We start from the raw sequence: 17,102 nt of genomic DNA on the forward strand, positions 1-17,102 counted from the left end.
AAGTAGAGCCAGCAAGACCACACCGAAACTGAAAAAAGAAATATTGGCTAAGTATATTCAGTCGGTTATAGTGACACAAGAGGACTAGTCACACAAAGGTTAGCACACAAGTTCCCAGTTCCACTTCAATGGTGTTTTCTTTAAACAGAGTATTCCTGAAGCTGCAGTTTGAGAGCAAACATCAACCTTTAGACTGGTCACCATGGTCACTGGAGTGGTCTCAGCTGGCTTGTCAAGGTGTTTTAATGATCCTGGGTGATGGATGACTCTATTACTGTATCGGAGCATGCTGTGTCACCTCCAGCTGCACACAGCCCCTCCATGTTTGCCTCCTCATCCTAGGATGTTGTCTTATTGTTTGCATTGAAGGAAATAAATATGTTCAAAAACAGCAAAACAAACAAAACATATCTGCTATAGAAATGCTTCCTGATGATAAGAGAAGCCTCGATAATAGGGAACAGACAGGAGATGAGGCAAGAGTTGTTGACCGCAGCGATGACAAGCCCAACATCCTGCTGGAGATGGCCTTCGTGTGACGCTCTGTCCTGAGGATCTAGACCACAGCAGCCAGTATGAAAGGAGGTCAGGCAGCTGCTCTTTCATTTGACTGAATTGCTGAAGCAGAGCACCAGCGAGGAGTGGAAAAAAGGAGAGTGGAGGTAAAGGCGCAACGACAAACAAAGTATGGCCCAGATCAAGGTGCACCCCCATCGTCAGCCTGCACGCTATCTCAACCATATTAGTCAAGCTTGAAAAGACTCCTCCTGTTCCCCACAAGACCCCTGAAGATGTATGAGCAGCAGGGAGGCACATGAAATGCAGGTAAAGAAGAAGAAAGGAAACAGGAAGAGAGTAGCAACTTTTATTTTTTGGTCTGAAACAAAGGCCGAGACTTTTTATCTGCATGCAGCCACACTGGCTCTCTCTCGCTAATAAATCCCATGTGTTCATGTCTGTGAGGTGTTAAATCTGAAGGGTCCTGCCCTCTGTGCCCTCAGGGCAGCACTGAGCAGCGCAGGGTGGAGGACCCATGTGAGCCGACTGCACTGTCACACCACATCACATGTTGCATTTATTCTGTGGGTTTGAAATTTAAAGTACGGACTCGGGCATTTCACAGGATGCAGGTCTTCACAGTGCCTTGAAGCTTGTGTATTGAATGTACGCTGAGATGCATGCCCATGAAAATGCTACAGGGCATTCACTCTCACGATTGATACAGCTCCACAGCCTACCATCAGGGGTCCTCTGAAATGGGGTGATAAAAAATTTACCGCCGTACAATAAATTTTTCACTGAAAAAAACAAACAAACGTAGAATGTGCCCGGTAGTGAGGTCTAGGAAAGAAGATGTTCATGCTGGGCGGATTTACAAATCCTAAAAAAACTCTTTAGAATTATTGATAATTAATTAATGAATTAATTGAATATTATCTTTTCAGTGATGCATGAACTTAAATCACCTCGTGATTGATTGTTTGTGTGTATTGCCATTTAAAGAAGAAGAAGATCAAAACAGAAGATTGCTGGAGGGAGCGACTATAATTCGGCTTGCTGATTACATCGTCAGTGAACCAGGATAAAAAGCTTGAGGGAATGTGGTCAGGAGATTCTTAAATTACTGTTCCATCCAATGCAGAGGCTTACAATAACATGCTTTAAAAGCATTCCTCTGGGCTAATCCAACAATGCAAACATGTACATTTAAGAGGAGAAACCAATTTCCTTTTCCAATCATGCTTTTCATTTCATTTTCTCTCAGTTTGTTACAGTTGCAAAAAAACGCTGCTGTTATTTAAACACAAATCAAAGAGAAATAAATCAAATGTATCTCTGCGACTGCGGGGCAGGAAGCGCATTCGCCACAGTCTACAAACTGTTTCAGTCTCATGGTAAAGGAATGCGTCGTTTACATTTAGTTTGCTACAGACTGATGTGAAACAAGGAGGTGGTAGTGTTGCTGTTTCAGTTATGTTCGGGGTATTTGCTGCAGGCACAGACGTGAGAAACTTAGCGCTACTAAACCCGGGTGAACCCCACTGAGCTGCCGGGGCACCTGTTTCCAACAAATACCAGCAGAAAGCTCTTGCACCTCACAATAATACCATCAAATCCCCCCCCGACACTGAAATCTTGTCCTCAAGGGATTCTGACTCCTCTTATCACAATTCCACGGATCCTCTCCTGGATTATTCCCATCCTGCGCAGTGACTGCTGGGTGCCAGCAGGCCACGACTGCCGACACAGATGGGAGTCCAGGCCTGTGATGACTTCCATATGTCACATCGCTCTTTTGAGCCGGTGCGTTTTTTTAAATGTTTTTCTTTCCATCTCTCATCTCTTTCTCTGTTTTGCTCTTTAAAACCACTTGATCAGGGAGGGAGAGGTGAGCACCTCCGAAGGTGGAAAGGGTCAAATCTGATGCCCATTAATACATTTTAGTGCTTGAGGACTATCTATTGCCAAACGATTATTTTGGGATTAAAGACTGGAAGGTTAAAACCAACACATTTTATTGCCAAATAGCCAACAGGAGATAATTTGTCCACGGGGCTAGAATTGGACTCATGGTGAGATTTCCCACCATAACTCCTTCCTCCATTAACTGTCATAGGCGTAAAATGTCTTAAAACCACCCTGGGGAGTCTGCGACTTGACTCTGTGTTGTTGTACGCTGAATATGAACCAATCGGAAGCTGAAAATCTCCCTTTCACGCTGCAATACTGGGAGGTTTTCTCATTGTGACTGACACTTGAGAACACTAATATTCCCTGTCCGATTATAATCCCTGTAGTCGACCTCATTAGCCAGGCATCCGCACTGAACCCTGGCTGAGTAGGGTCTAGGAGCTCGGCTGTCAGTCAACACCTTTTTCTTCAAACAAAGGGCATCAGGGAGTAATGATCCGACTTGTTCTCAGTGGAGCTTTTGAACAGGGTGTTTTGGAATTTTTGTAGACTTATGCATGCAAGCATGCATGCATTTATGACACTTTATCTCAGTGATGAAATGTTTTGGACACAAATCAAACAGCAATAAAGTACACACATGTGAAAGAAATGGAGTAAATTAGAGTAGGGCTCTAACTTCAGAGTGCAGTAATCTTTCTTTATCACTCTCAGAATATGCGGTTGTGTTTAGAAAAGAGCGCAACTTTTGAAAATCACTTGTAAAACTAACCACACATCTATTTAGGGACTGCACTCACATGCTATTTTGCCCTGTTTACTGACTGTGGCCCTTATTCCACTAAAATAAAAGTAAAATTAAATTTAAAAAAAAAAACTTATTAAAAGATTAAAAACTACAATAATTCTGCGCCCATCAAAAATCATGCCAACTTTAAACACATCACATTGCCTTCATTTCTTAGACGTGCTTCTTAAACATCACTTGGATGTTGCTGTTACTGTCACATTACATTTTTTGTATTAAATTCAATAGTCTACAATTTAGACTTTATTTGCATTACAAAGGTGCTTCAGTTATCTGCACACCAGGTAGATAGAAAGAAGGAAAAAATCAAACATGTTTTTTTTTCTTCTCGTGCACGTTACTTTAATTTTTATTGTACAAAAGGACAAAAACATGATGGTAAAGTTCAAACTGCATCCAGGACAGAAACAACTGTATATATATATATACTATATTGCTAATAGAAGTCTGGCTCTTCTGCACACAAAATCCAGCCAAGAACCCATAATGATGATGAAGCTAAGTGTGTGCTAACACCAGCCCAGCAGCCAGACCCTGAACTTCAACAGGTAGCGATGAGTCTCCATTTCTACCTGTTCATGCTTCTAAAGTAGAATTAGAGTTATTGCAGATCTCTACCTTACAATATAAATTGCCTTGAGGTGACTGATGTTGTGATATATAAATAAAATTGAGCTAAACTTAGGCTACGTCCACACGTACACGGGTATTTTTGAAAATGGAGATTTTCCGTTTTCGTTTTAAAAAATAATCCCGTCCACACGTAAAGGCAGAAATGAAGGAAAACGCTGCTAGGAACATGCCAAAGCAGCAGGTGGCGCTATATTCCTAACCCTGCAGAAATGTTGGCCAATCAGAAGTCTAGAAGCCTCGGTGGGAAATAGTAAACAAAGCTGGGGCATAGAAGCAGAACCGAGTGGCATGTGTGGAGGGACAGTAACTGTGTGTGTATATGTAAGCATTCAAACACTGCAGAGACAATTAACAGTAACAGTATTGTAGAAATTAATTTCACCGAAACAATAACGTGGCGCACAGTGTGACGTCAAATAAATGCGCACACCTTTGACGCTGCGTTTTCTCCGTTTTTCTCGTCCACACGTAAATGCAAAAACGGAGTTTTAGAAAATATCCACCCTGGCCGGAGTTTTTAGAAATCTCAGTTTTCAGTGACCGAAAACGCCGTTTACGTTACGTTTTGTTTGCTTTACTTTGTATTGTTAGCTTTCTGTTCATTCATAAAAACAAACAAAAACAAAGACTGCATGTCTGTGTACAACAGGATAGAGATTTGAGTTGGTGTGTGGGACTGTAGCCTCAGTTTTATAATGTTAACTGGTGATAATGTGAAAATGTGATTCAGGTCAGAGTAATGAGAAAGTAATTTAACTAACAAATTACTTTCTCCAGCAAGTAAGTACTACTAGATGAATGAAAGAAAAATTAAAAGGGTTCAGGGCAGTGGATGCTCATATACCTTTACAAAACCATCCTACAGGCCTTGAAACCAACTGGTGACCCTGACAATCACCAGTTACTGGAGAAAAACATGTATTCCCCAATGGTTTGACTATTGGTTGAAGGTGTTGCAGTTTGCATGTTCAGTTTCACTGCCACTTGCAGGTTCTTCCATACAAAACTACAGGAATGTGCAGCAGCAACTCGCAACCGAAGGAGCTTTTTGGTGCATGACTTTTTTGCGACCAAATTCACCCAAGGGCAGCAAGCCCCTCCCACAACTGTTCACCAGCCAGTATACAGGGCATAGGATTTTTCCCTAGCAACCGATGGCTGCCAGGCAGTTGCCAGTCTCGATGCCTGTGCGACCGGGCCCATAAATAGACAAACTCGATGTCTACCTGTGGCTGGAAAACCTTGATGCAGGCATCTTATTAGATACTCGCAGCTTGTTGTCTTTGCAACAGATGAACCCAGAAAACATCTCAAGGTTGACTAATTGTTAGTTGAAAAACAGTTCCAAAAAGAAAGTGCACGGTCAAGACTCGACGTCATCGCAGCAAACTTCTGGAATGTGTTCAGTGCTCTCCTTGTTCTAACAAGGAAGCACATAGTGGCAAGAATGAAAAGCATGTTCCACAGGGATGACTCTGACTATGTCACTCTGTCACCCCATTTCTTATGCTAGGAGCAAACTGACTTGACACTGAATAACAAGCATCACAAGGTTTATGATGCTGATATTGGGAGAAGACAAGCAATGGTTGTAACATGTTAAGTTTACAATGTAAACACATGAGACTGAAAAGATTCCCAAACTTCCTGTACCACTTCGTTGTTTATATTTGATTAACAGCATCCTCTATGACGTTTTGAGATTATTTCACATTAAATATTTAAGTTTTCACACCGAGTTTTCCAGTTCCAGTTTCAATCTGCTTGCAAGAAGGCAGGTTGAAACTGAGAGTACTGTGGAAATCTCATTTCAAATAAATGTTTATATTATTGCAAATCCAAAGGTTAAGCTCCATTTGAAATTTGAAATGCATAATTGTTCTACAGATGTTACATTGACGTCAGTAATTAACAGAGTCACCAACAGACCAACTCTGACAGGAGTTCGGCTCATGGCAATTTGCAATTTTTAAAATAAGTACTCACAATCACAACCAAACATACACAGCGGACACCACACACTAGGGCAGTCGACTGTGAGTGCACAACATCCTCAACACATTTTCATTTGTTTTGCAATTGTTGAGTAGCCTCGTGGATTAAAAGCAGCTGCACAAGCTGATCAATGAATGACCTATTTTAAGTGTGAAAGAGCGATAAGGGGTACTTCCCAAAGACTGACCTGCATAAGCCGATCTGCTCAGTGTCATGCTGTTTACATGATTGCTGCAAAAGCCTTAAATTACTATGAACTGATTAGTTAAGCTGAGCTTGCACTGCAATAACTTATCTGCTTTATTATGAATCAGTGTAACACATAGTTGAAGTATATGAGTGGAATTTAAGGCCTGGACCATCGAGGCCCGTCCATAACGACAATCCTGATAATAAATAATAAACACAGTCCACAGGCAGGCTAATGCATCCTGAATTATATTCATGAAAAACAAAAAATAAATAAACAGAAAGTTTCAAATATATCTCTCATTAGGGGTGGGGGAAAAATTGATACTGTGTAGCATGGTGATATTTTGTTTGCTAATAATGTATGGATACAGGGACAGCAGAAATTGATATTTTGTTACAAAAAGGTTTTTGTGCTCTGACTTCAGAGCATGTTGATCCTTTTTCTGAGCAAGAATCCTGACATTCCTTCACTGTCCAAATGTGTTTAACTTGTTTTATGGCAGCAATAAACATGACAGTTTACTTATTTTAATTTAAGACATGTTTTATTTTAATTAAGTTTAAAACTTTTTTATTTAATGTAAAATTCTATTTTGTTTTAATTTACTTTCAAATTCTTCAGTTGCTGAAGGGGCTGCATAGTTTTCATAAACTGCATAGTTCAGAATAGCTATAATTGTACCAGATGGTTGATTCAGTTAAGTTGGACTAGACTGTAATACAAACCGTTCAGTTTGTCAACAATCAAACTGAAATGAGAGAAAGACTGAGTGTGAGACTTTGATATTAGATAAAATGAATATTGATAAAGTTTACCTTTATGTACAGAATCTGAATATCGCAAAATATTTTAAAAAATTGCAAAAATATCGTATCGTGCGTTAAGTATTGTGATAATATCGTATCGTGGGATGTATGGTGATTCCCACCTCTATCTCTCATCTGAATTTTTTATTTCACCTGATTTAAAGCTGTACTGTTTTCAAAGTAGTAACTTTATATTTGACTGTAAGTTATATATTTACAGGATATCTGTAAACTGTGCTAGTGCTATCATCTACAGTTTTGTCTCTTATTTTTAAGACTGATTTTTGGGGGGGCTAGTTGGGGAAGAACATGTATCAAATCAGCTACTCAGGACATTTGTGCCCACGTGATATGTGCCCTTGCCACTCTCCTAATGGGAAGCCCAGTTTTCTCCCTAACGTCCTCCCCTGAGGCCTCACACAATGTAATTCATTGTACATAAAGCTCACATTAATGCAAGTTAACTTATACGTTCAGGTTGACATCCTCAAAGAATGCAATAAAGCCTCTACTTTCCATAGTCAAAGAATTAGCTGAATTCCTCGAGGTTCAGATTCTGGACAAAGGTTGGATTGAGGTTCCTTGGTGAACTTCGGGCTGCCTCTGTGTACGTCTCTTCATTCATCCACCCTAGACCTAACCCTTTTACACCGCTTTAAGCAAACACATCAGCATTTAAATCACGCGGTTTCAGAGCCCTTCTCTCTACAACGTGAAGAGGGAGAACCTATAAAACGATGCCGGCTACAGGCAGCCTCGCGCTTCAAAACACAGAGCTGCCAAAGTGATTTACGGCATTCTCACTTTTCCTCAGGGTGACAGCGGAGACGAAGAGGAAGACTGATTCGGGCCTTTGTGAGGTCTTCTCATAAAAGGTTGAGTGATGAGACCCTGACTGCTCTCATAACATTCCTTTGGTGTTTGGGTAACACAGCCGCACAGAAAACGATACGCCATTTACGCCATTTGCAGTGTCACCAAACACTGATGCCGTTCACCATCCCGACGCATCTAAAGTGGATTTTCATGGGAAATTCACAGAGCTTTATGGCTTTAAGCTGAGATGTATACATAAAACAAACAAGACTAATTCAATCATCTCAATTTGCTGCATTCTCTGTGGGCATTTTGTAACTTTATAGCTCAGCAGTGTTGAGGAAACTGTGACAGTGCCAGTCCTCCTTTGATATGAGAGAGTGTCGCAGACATGAAAAACAGACAGACGATAGACAGATGGGCAGTCTGAGTGTGAGGGAGCTTTTTTTATGTATCTATGTGCAGCTTGAACCCATTTCTCCTCTACAAACAGACATAGGAGGCCGGCACACACAGTTATGTTAATATCAAATGCTGCAATGCCTGTAGTGTGGCATGGTGGGCTGCTCCCTATTCCCTCATGCCGGAGCATTCAACATAGCGCTGCTGGACCGCCGCCTGGGAAACAGATGGCAGGGAATAACACTGTCACCCACCCTGAACACTGACATCCTGGCCCAGGCCTCGGCCATGCACTTTGCTATCTGTGTGTCTGTATAGCCTTTGAAATCCCCCCCACTGCCCGTTATCCTCGCAGACCCATCGTCACATTAGGAGATATTACATGAGTGAAACTGACTGGAGAGCTGAAGCTCATTAGCCAAACATAAGCTTCTATTTTATGAGTATGTTTGCTCAATGCTGTTTGAGGGTTACTGCTGGTTGGTGTTGTTTTGGATTTAGGACAATGGGACTAATGAGCATAAGCCATAACCCCACGTGAGCTCCTCAGGAGCTGAAGGAGGAAGACTCGGGTCTTCCTCCTCTCTGTCTGGACTTAAAACAATTAGATAAATAACTAGTTAAGAGGGATCAATTGGTCCCAGGATAAAGACTAACCAGAAATGATAAAACACTTTAGATTAGAAAAAGATTACAAAGAGAACATGACGTTCTAACACTGAAATAAGCCTCCTTACATTTGGTAATTTGGCTTATATCGGGCTAATTTACCTTGGTAAAGATCTCATATGCTGGTATGGAATAGCTTAAGTCTCTACATGTCTGCATTTTGATATTTTTGGGATTCAAATGCCTTGATACAGGGAATTTGAAGGAAAAACTAAACATACTCTGAAATGCGTGTAGCATAACATGGTCTATGTTATACTAGACCCAATGGGTTATTTGCTATGCTATAATTAAGCAAAGAAAATTGAGGGAGTGCTTTCAATTCAAGAGACAACCTCAGAAATGGCAAGAGAATATTATTGAAATGGAAAGAGCCACTTCCACCTGTATATGGGCGATGGGTTAAGGATGTCATGCACTACACTCAGCTGGAAAAGATCCGCTACACTGTAAAAGGTTCGGTTCGGAGGTTTTATGACACATGGCAACCTTTTCTTACTTACTTTGAAAGATTAAGTCCGGATACTATCGCTTAATGTGCGTGTGAGTGGTTATTTTCCCCCTTGCTGTTGTTCATTTATTTTATTATTTACTTTGTATCTGTAATTTTATTTTATCTCTTCTTTCCTCTCTGGCTGGGTTTTAGTTACACTGTTCTGGATGGGTGGGTGGGGGGGGCACGACTGTTTGTTAATATTGCCGTAATTGTTGTTGGAAGCTATTCTTTGTTCAATAAAAAGACCTTCAAAAAAAAGAAATGGCAAGAGAAAAAAGGTATCTTACAAATGATTTGGATGACTAAATAATCATTTTAAGCAAATATCTTCTTTTTTAGGTGATCTTTGGACTTGGTGGATAAGGTGTGGATAGATCAGTTGGATAAACTGCAAGAAAGGTGATACGTTTTATTTCTAATATGCACCGATTGATTTCTTTATATCAGTAATAGATATGTTATAAATCATTTTATAAACAACTTAAATTTTAATTGTAATCGGAAGCTAGCTCACTTTGAAGTGTCCCTGTCATATTTTTTGTAGTGTAATGGCTTTAGATTACAACACTCGGTAAAGAGATTACTAAGCTCGACCATGAGTGTTAAAATGACCCCAGACATACCAGCAACGTCTCGCACCAAACAAGTAAGAAGCAGACACAACACCGAGTTTAACTGGAGTTAATTAAAGTTTCTCTGTCAGATGTTCTCCAGAACAGGTTTGGGAAACCATCTTTCCTCAATGTTGCTTTGTCTCGTTCAAAGACAGAAGCAACAGCATGGATCCTTTTTAATATCAGACCACTAACCCTCACCTCACCCCCCACCAGCATTTCTAATCAGGTTGGCAGGAAGTGATTTGATCTCGGTGAAAAGCAGAGCATCTGAAAATCCAATAGACTAGGACATGAAGCGCTGCCCCGGCTATTTGACCTTGTGTGTTCCTGCTGGTTTTGACAGTGGGAGATCTTAACAGCAGGTGTTTATTTTTTCACTCCTGGCACTTTTAATGCCCTATGGAAACAGACTCATCTGCCTCCTGTCTTGTGATTTTTGTCTGAGGCCACAGAGTCAACAGGTAAACATGGACTATTCTGAAGAACAATCAACAGTCAACAATCAACAATCAACAGTCAACAGCTTATCTCCCTCAATAGGGATGCACCGATACCGATACTGGTATCGGGTATCGGGGCCGATACTGTAAAATGTGTGTGTACTCATACTCGTAAAAGTTAACTGATACCATGAACTGATACTAACTTATTTCATTAGTCAGAGGGTGGCTTGTCATTTCTGTTGTAGTTTTTTAGATTGGCCACTAGGGGGCCAATTATTATTTTATTTATTATTTATTTAATAATAATTATTTTGTTTGTTTGTGTACAATATGGACACTCTGCAATAATTTAAAAGTTTAATTTATTCTCAAATCTAATTTGTATTTATTTTATTCCAAACAGAAGTGTTTATTTATTATTCTGAAAGCTCGAGACAGTGCCAATAGTTCAGTGATATTTTGTAAAATTACAATGTGGAGACTTTGCAATAATTTAACAGAAGTGCTTATTTTTCACTTGGAATTTTTTTGTGGTCATTTTTATTACGATTTTATTTTTTATCGGCAGGGAATAAAATAAAACCTGTCTTCCAATTAATTGTATTTGTGTGTGTGTGTGTCTGTGTGTGTGTGTGTGTGTGTGTGTGGTAGAAGTATCGTTTTTTGTACTCTGTATTGGCAAGTACTCAGATCCAAGTATCGGTATTGTATCGGTTTGAAAAAATTGGTATCGTTGCATCCCTATCCCTCAATCTTCTTAACTGTGAATTCTTCTCCATCCCAATCCAAAATGACGACCAATTTACTTATAAACTGGCAGGACTCTCTCCCAGAAAGGTAAAAAACAAGTCCCAAGTTAGCAGTTTTCAACCAAATGACAAAAACTGAGATCAGAAGTCTCAAAAACACCAGCAGACAAAACACAAAGAATGATCACTGACTCTAAGTGAAAAGGAATGTGAAATGTGGTCGTGTCTGTATGAGTTGGCTGAACTGACTCTTAACTGTAAAAAGTAAGAGAAAAGTTTTCCGGTTAATGAAAAGATACCACACACGCACTATGAGCACACTGACTCATATTGTGAAATGAAGGAATTTCCAAAGCTCCACTTTTGGTCAAAATACATCCCCTCTCCCCAACAGAGTGAAACATATTCCATCAGTTAAATATGATACCTCTGACGAAATTTAAGGCTGCCAAGCGGGCCGTTGGTGAGTTTCCTTTGATTAATATGTATATATACATGAACAGTTCTGAAGGGTTATAGCACGTCTTCTCATGAAGGTGACTCATATTCATACCTGCCGCTTTCACTTCCCAGTCGGCGTTTGAACCTTTTCAGACTCACTCATAGTGCAAAGTGTCAGAATACCCCAATGGCTCCATTTTTCATTTTCCTTGACTGGAGACTTTGCACCCTCTTAAACCTGTGTGTGTGTGAGCTGTCACGCCACAAGTGAGGTCGCCCTCACCTAAGAACCGCCAGACCACCAAAGGTGCCCTTGACTGAAAAACGCTATGCCCTGTACTGAAACCACCGGGGGAATGTCAAGTCCAGAGCGATTTTCTGGAGGAGTCTTCCCCTGCCACCATGGCAGGAAATCAGTCCCTTTTTCTACAGGTGGCTTCACATCTGGAAGCTCCAGCTGCAGGAGAACGTGGATCCGGAAAAACAGATGTATGAATGCTGCGTGGCTTGTGGAAGTCCTCATTATCCACATCTTTCTAGAGGAGCCTGCCTATTGAGGCCATTAATCCTTGGCTGTTTCAGGGGTCATGTGTCACTTCTGGTCCATCACTCCCTCGTCTTCCACGCCATCTCACCCATACACACACTACGTCTGACAGGCACAGAGAGAGACAGGCTTGTTGTGATGGGTCTGAGCCGGCCAAGCGTGAGGAGCCGATAGGATGTTTTCATCGCTGGGAGAGGTACACTGACAACAGACAGAGTGGTAACCTCAACGGGTCAGTCAAACTCATCTGCTATACCCACAGCTCCTCTTCAAGTAGTCGCTGAAAGTGTTACAAAACCCGAAGAGATTTTCTGAATGCTCACAGCAGATTTTCAACACATACATACAGTACCTGGCAAGCAGCACGGTTTTAATCTCCAAGATGCAGACATCCAAGAAAAAAATCTAAATTTATTCCTCTTCTTTAACCTCACTAAAGCAAAGATGCTCTTCCAAACGTATTCCCATGGAAAAACGTGCGATTTTTAGGCTGTCTGTAACAGTAAAGGTAAACACCGGTTCAAACGAGAGTGAAACATTTACTGCGGGATAACAAAAGATTCATCAAAGTGTCAACAGATCATGTGGGAGTGAAAAACGAAAGCTGTCACTGTACGGAGAGTGCATGCAGGTGGAATATAAGCAAGAGAAATATGAAAATATGTCATCCTTCGTCCAAAATGCTTTCATGAAACTTAAGACTTGTTTGAAGCATTTTGCAGTTATGAAGAATCATAGTTTACATAAAGCAATATAGAACATCATAATTAGAAAGTATTTTAGTAAGCCTCTGAAAAGGTACGGCTGAGTTCATTATAAGGTCTGTTAGACAACAGAAATGCATTATGTATAAGATTATTCACTAAAGTTGAACTCCACACACGATAAGCAGTATCATTTGCTGTCCAGCTGCCTTAGTCCCTCCTGCAGTCAGCTAGCTAGACTCTAATGAGCTGAATAAACTGGACACACCTTCATAGACTTATTCAGTTTGCATTTTCTTGACTAACAGGAACTATAAAGTGATATAAAATAATATTCAGACAGTTTGATAATGCAGCATCATCACTTTTGTGCCTTTATTTCCTTAAATCCTGTTTCAGTGTCTTTGTTTTATCTCTGGGAATATATTTTCAGCTAATCCAAGCAAAGGACTAGCGAGATTATGCCACAGCGAGGCATCTGTCATCCGTCCATAGGTCACAATAATTGCTACACCTCCGACAGTATTAGTCACCTCAAGGTCAAAGGCATATTTAACGCTTTACAGGCAGTTTAATAATCGCAAGAAATGCTGCTTCTCCCTGGAGTATCAGTCAGATTTTAGTCAAACTTTCATCCAATGACTATTTAAAGCATCTTCACTGTGCAGAAGTTCAAGGTCGTATTTGTCACTCTCATTGAATTTTATTCCTCATCGTTTTGTGCAATACAGTCGGTCAGTGAATCACTTTCATTGTGTACTTCACACATTAGAATAACCTGTGAATTGTGATGGATCATGGGCCAAATAAGCTACTACGTCACTGCTGTAATGCTTCCTCTGACAAAGAGTCTCTTTCCACAAAAACTCCATGTCCGTCACTTCAGGTGGCTGGGGAAAGCTATCATTATTTATTTATTTATTTATTTAGGACAGTGCATGTTAATGAACATAAGTGTAAAAAAAAATTACATGAATGTAAACATACCAGATTATAGCCAAGGGCTAATTTCCATCTGTTGTCCTTAAGCATAAAAAAGTAGACATAATAATTCATAAAAATTCATCATTCATTCATAATAAAAACTCCATCACCAAACTTACACATACACACCATTCTGTTCCCAAATAAAACATTAAAACTATACAACTCATACATGATCACACACTTGATTTGTCCATAACCAGTTTTTAACCTTTGCCTTAAAGAAAATGAATGTCGAGCATTCTCTAATGGGTTGAGGAAGACTGTTCCACAGATGGCCACCCTGGACAGAAAGGACGTTCTGCCCAAATGCCGTCCGTCTGTGGGGTATAAACAAGTCTCCTCGGATTGTAGCTCGAGTGGTCCTGTCTGAGCTTTCTTTATGCCTCATGAACTGCTTTAGTGGTGGTGGAGCAAGGGAGTGTAAGACTTTATATATTAAACACACTCTTTTAAGTTTCACTAAGTTATTGAAGTTCAGTAATTTATGTTTTTTTAACACATGACAGTGGTGGTGGGAAGTCGGTTTTTTGTCAAGTAGTTGTAAACTTCTTTTATAAATGTTTTCAATAGTTTTAAGTGTTGTTGGACAAGCAAGTGACCAGGACGTCAAACAATAGTCCATATGAGAGATGATCATTGAGTAAAAATAAGTTTTTGCAACATTCATATTTAAATTATTACGTACATGATTAAAATTTCGATTATTAAATTTAAGTATCTGGGACACTTTATTTATGTGACTCTTAATACCAGGGAAAACAAAAGCAGTTGCATGTAAGTTGTACAGTGAAACCTCTGGTCTCCCAGAAGGTTTCATAGCTGGGGGCAGACAAACCTCCAGGCAATAAAAATCAATGTTTATATGCTATTTTAAATTTTAATGATGCCATTATTCTATATCTATTGCGATATGCATTTGACTTTGTCCTATAATAAAGTTAAACTTGTTTATCTGGTCTAAGTACTATACCAGCTCTACAGTATAATACCAGAACAACTGCAATTTCTTTATTTGAAAGACAGAGAACTACAACAAAATGCAGCTATCAGTTAGAGTTGATCAAATCTGCTAAAGTTTAAGTCTGATTTAAAAAATTACAAGCAATTTTAAGCCCACCCACAGCTGAAATACACACACAAGCTACACAGGTAATGATTAACATCTTGAGGCTAACATTACTTTGTTAATTAAACCATTTTACTACCAAAATAGAAACCCCCTGAGGTGCTTTAGAAAATCGTGTTTTTCATTTTTAAACAGTTGCGCATCAGTTTTCTAGTAGAAACAATCCGTCTGGGGACTTTAGATGGAACGTGGATGAGCGAACCAGCTGTCCTTTCTGCCTCTTAAGCCCAATGTGGAAGTGCACAAGCACACATCTACCTCTCATGTGTCTTCCTGCTCCCCTGATCTCTCACTTGGTTAATGTGTCTGCTTGCAGAGAACAGAGTAATCTTACTTCGGTGTCAAAACGCAGCACATCCACTCTTATCCACCTCCACTCCCAAGTGTACAAGCTCCTGTCTTGGGAAACATGATATCACGTCAAAACACTGGAGAAACAGAAATAAGTTATAGGCTGAAAGAGCCTGGGATCCCTTGAAAGTGCTCAGTGTCACAAAAAAAGGATGACAGTCCTCTGCTTTCATTTACAATACAACAGGCAGCTGGTCTTGGCCCGTGAAACTCAAGATAATTGGTTTTGTTTGCAGAGGCTGAATCATTCTTCCATCTAATTTTTCACCACAACTGTGGCTTAATACTCCACTTCAACGTGGTGCCTCCTACATGTTGCAAACACATGAGGTGTTTTAACAGACGGGAAGTATTATCTCACAGACTCCTAGTTTTGGCTGTGCACCACGCCGTGCACTGAGCTGCACGTAGTCAATGAGTGAAACCTTACACTGACCTCCTGCTGTCGTTACTACAGCAGGCATAAATCTGTTCTGAAGTTATAATTTCACTTTTCATATGAGGAAGGAAAAACATTTGTGTACTTTAAAGAACCGTAGAATCTTTTGTGAACGCAGGATATAAAATTCAGGCTGCTTTAATATCTAAGAGCAGACATTTCTAACAGACATCCTGCTAATGTGTTTCCCATCTAGTCCTAAGCCATGGCTTAAGACGGGATGGTCCTGCTCGCTTTCACAAAAAATACCTCACACACCGAGTGAGCTGTTACATTATGATGTAATTCGCTTTTATAAGCTGGAGGGGCTTTAAAAATCGTAAAATGTCCGTACACTGAAAATAAATCATAATAAAGGAATAAAAACTAACCTTGTTTGCTGCTGTCAAAAGTTTTACAGATGTTGGGCGCCAGGTTGAGCATTGAGCAGGTGCCCATATGCCGCAGGGCTCAATGCAGTGGACCTGGTTCAAGCCCAAAGTAAGATTTTCCGGTGCTTGTCTTTCCCCACTTTCTCTCCTGTTTTCCTGACTTCCCCTCACTGCAGTGTCTAATAAAGGCAAAAATCCCCCCGAAAGGTTTTACTGATGTTTTCTTTTCACTAAACCATCCAAGAAGTTTATCATTCTCAGCACTAATTACCAGATTTGTCTGTCCTCCAAATATCTTAACCTCTGGTTCCAAAAAACCAACATGGTGGCAGCTACAAGGTAACACTGAAGATTCAAAATCATTAAAAATGGTTAATGTCCATCTTTCATATTCATTTTATGGTGTTGACACCTTGTTCAGCTCTCTTAGATAGATCAGAGGTTTCAACAAGGCTGCACAAAGTTTGTAGCTGATGTGGAATTACACAATGTGTTGATCCCTTAAACGCCTTCATTAAAAAGCAATTTTAAATCAATAACATATATCGGCTTTAGAGCATTTATTTTTTATGAAAAGATGATTAACAAGTACTAATGTTACAAGGAGGTATAGTAGCACTAGTGTTTCCTGTGCTTGTACGTGTCTTTCTTCTGCTTTAGCAAGTAAGGACACAACACTGCAACACTTGCACATGTATGCTGCCATTCTCTATGAGAATTGCAACCTTAAAAAGATGCAACCCCCCCTCCCCCCAAAAAAACAAACAAACAAACAAAAAAACAAACAAACAAGTATGGTGGCTTTTTCTGAGTTTCTGAGGTTGATGCTTGGTCATCCATCCATCTTGTTCTCTTTATGTAATTCAGGTGGAAAAAGCTCTGTCAGCACAACTCTTTGGTGTTAAGTTGTAACACATGTAATAAATGTATAAAACGTTCTGTTAGCTCATTGTGTAGATAATCCATAATTATATATTTTTAATGTGAATCAATTTAAAAAAAATCATATGTGTTGTGAAGTAGTGAAAAAACAGCACTTTGTGTCAATTTATTGTTTATCTGTTACTTAATTACTTTGTTATAGCATGAATGGCCCA

General features: G+C 39.8%; 1 protein-coding gene across 1 annotated transcript in view; it reads right to left on the bottom strand.

The window, feature by feature from the left end:
- The window catches only part of vimr2 (vimentin-related 2), a 131,175-nt gene continuing 114,073 nt past the window's right edge, over positions 1 to 17,102 (bottom strand). Inside the window, exon 12 of the mRNA XM_085173626.1 lies at positions 1 to 17,102. This exon is cut by the window's right edge and continues 23,554 nt beyond it. The gene's annotated coding sequence lies outside the window, so the exon portion shown is untranslated.

The sequence above is a fragment of the Neolamprologus multifasciatus genome, chromosome 2 (genome assembly GCF_963576455.1).
Source record: "Neolamprologus multifasciatus chromosome 2, fNeoMul1.2, whole genome shotgun sequence".
NCBI classification, from domain to species: domain Eukaryota; kingdom Metazoa; phylum Chordata; class Actinopteri; order Cichliformes; family Cichlidae; genus Neolamprologus; species Neolamprologus multifasciatus.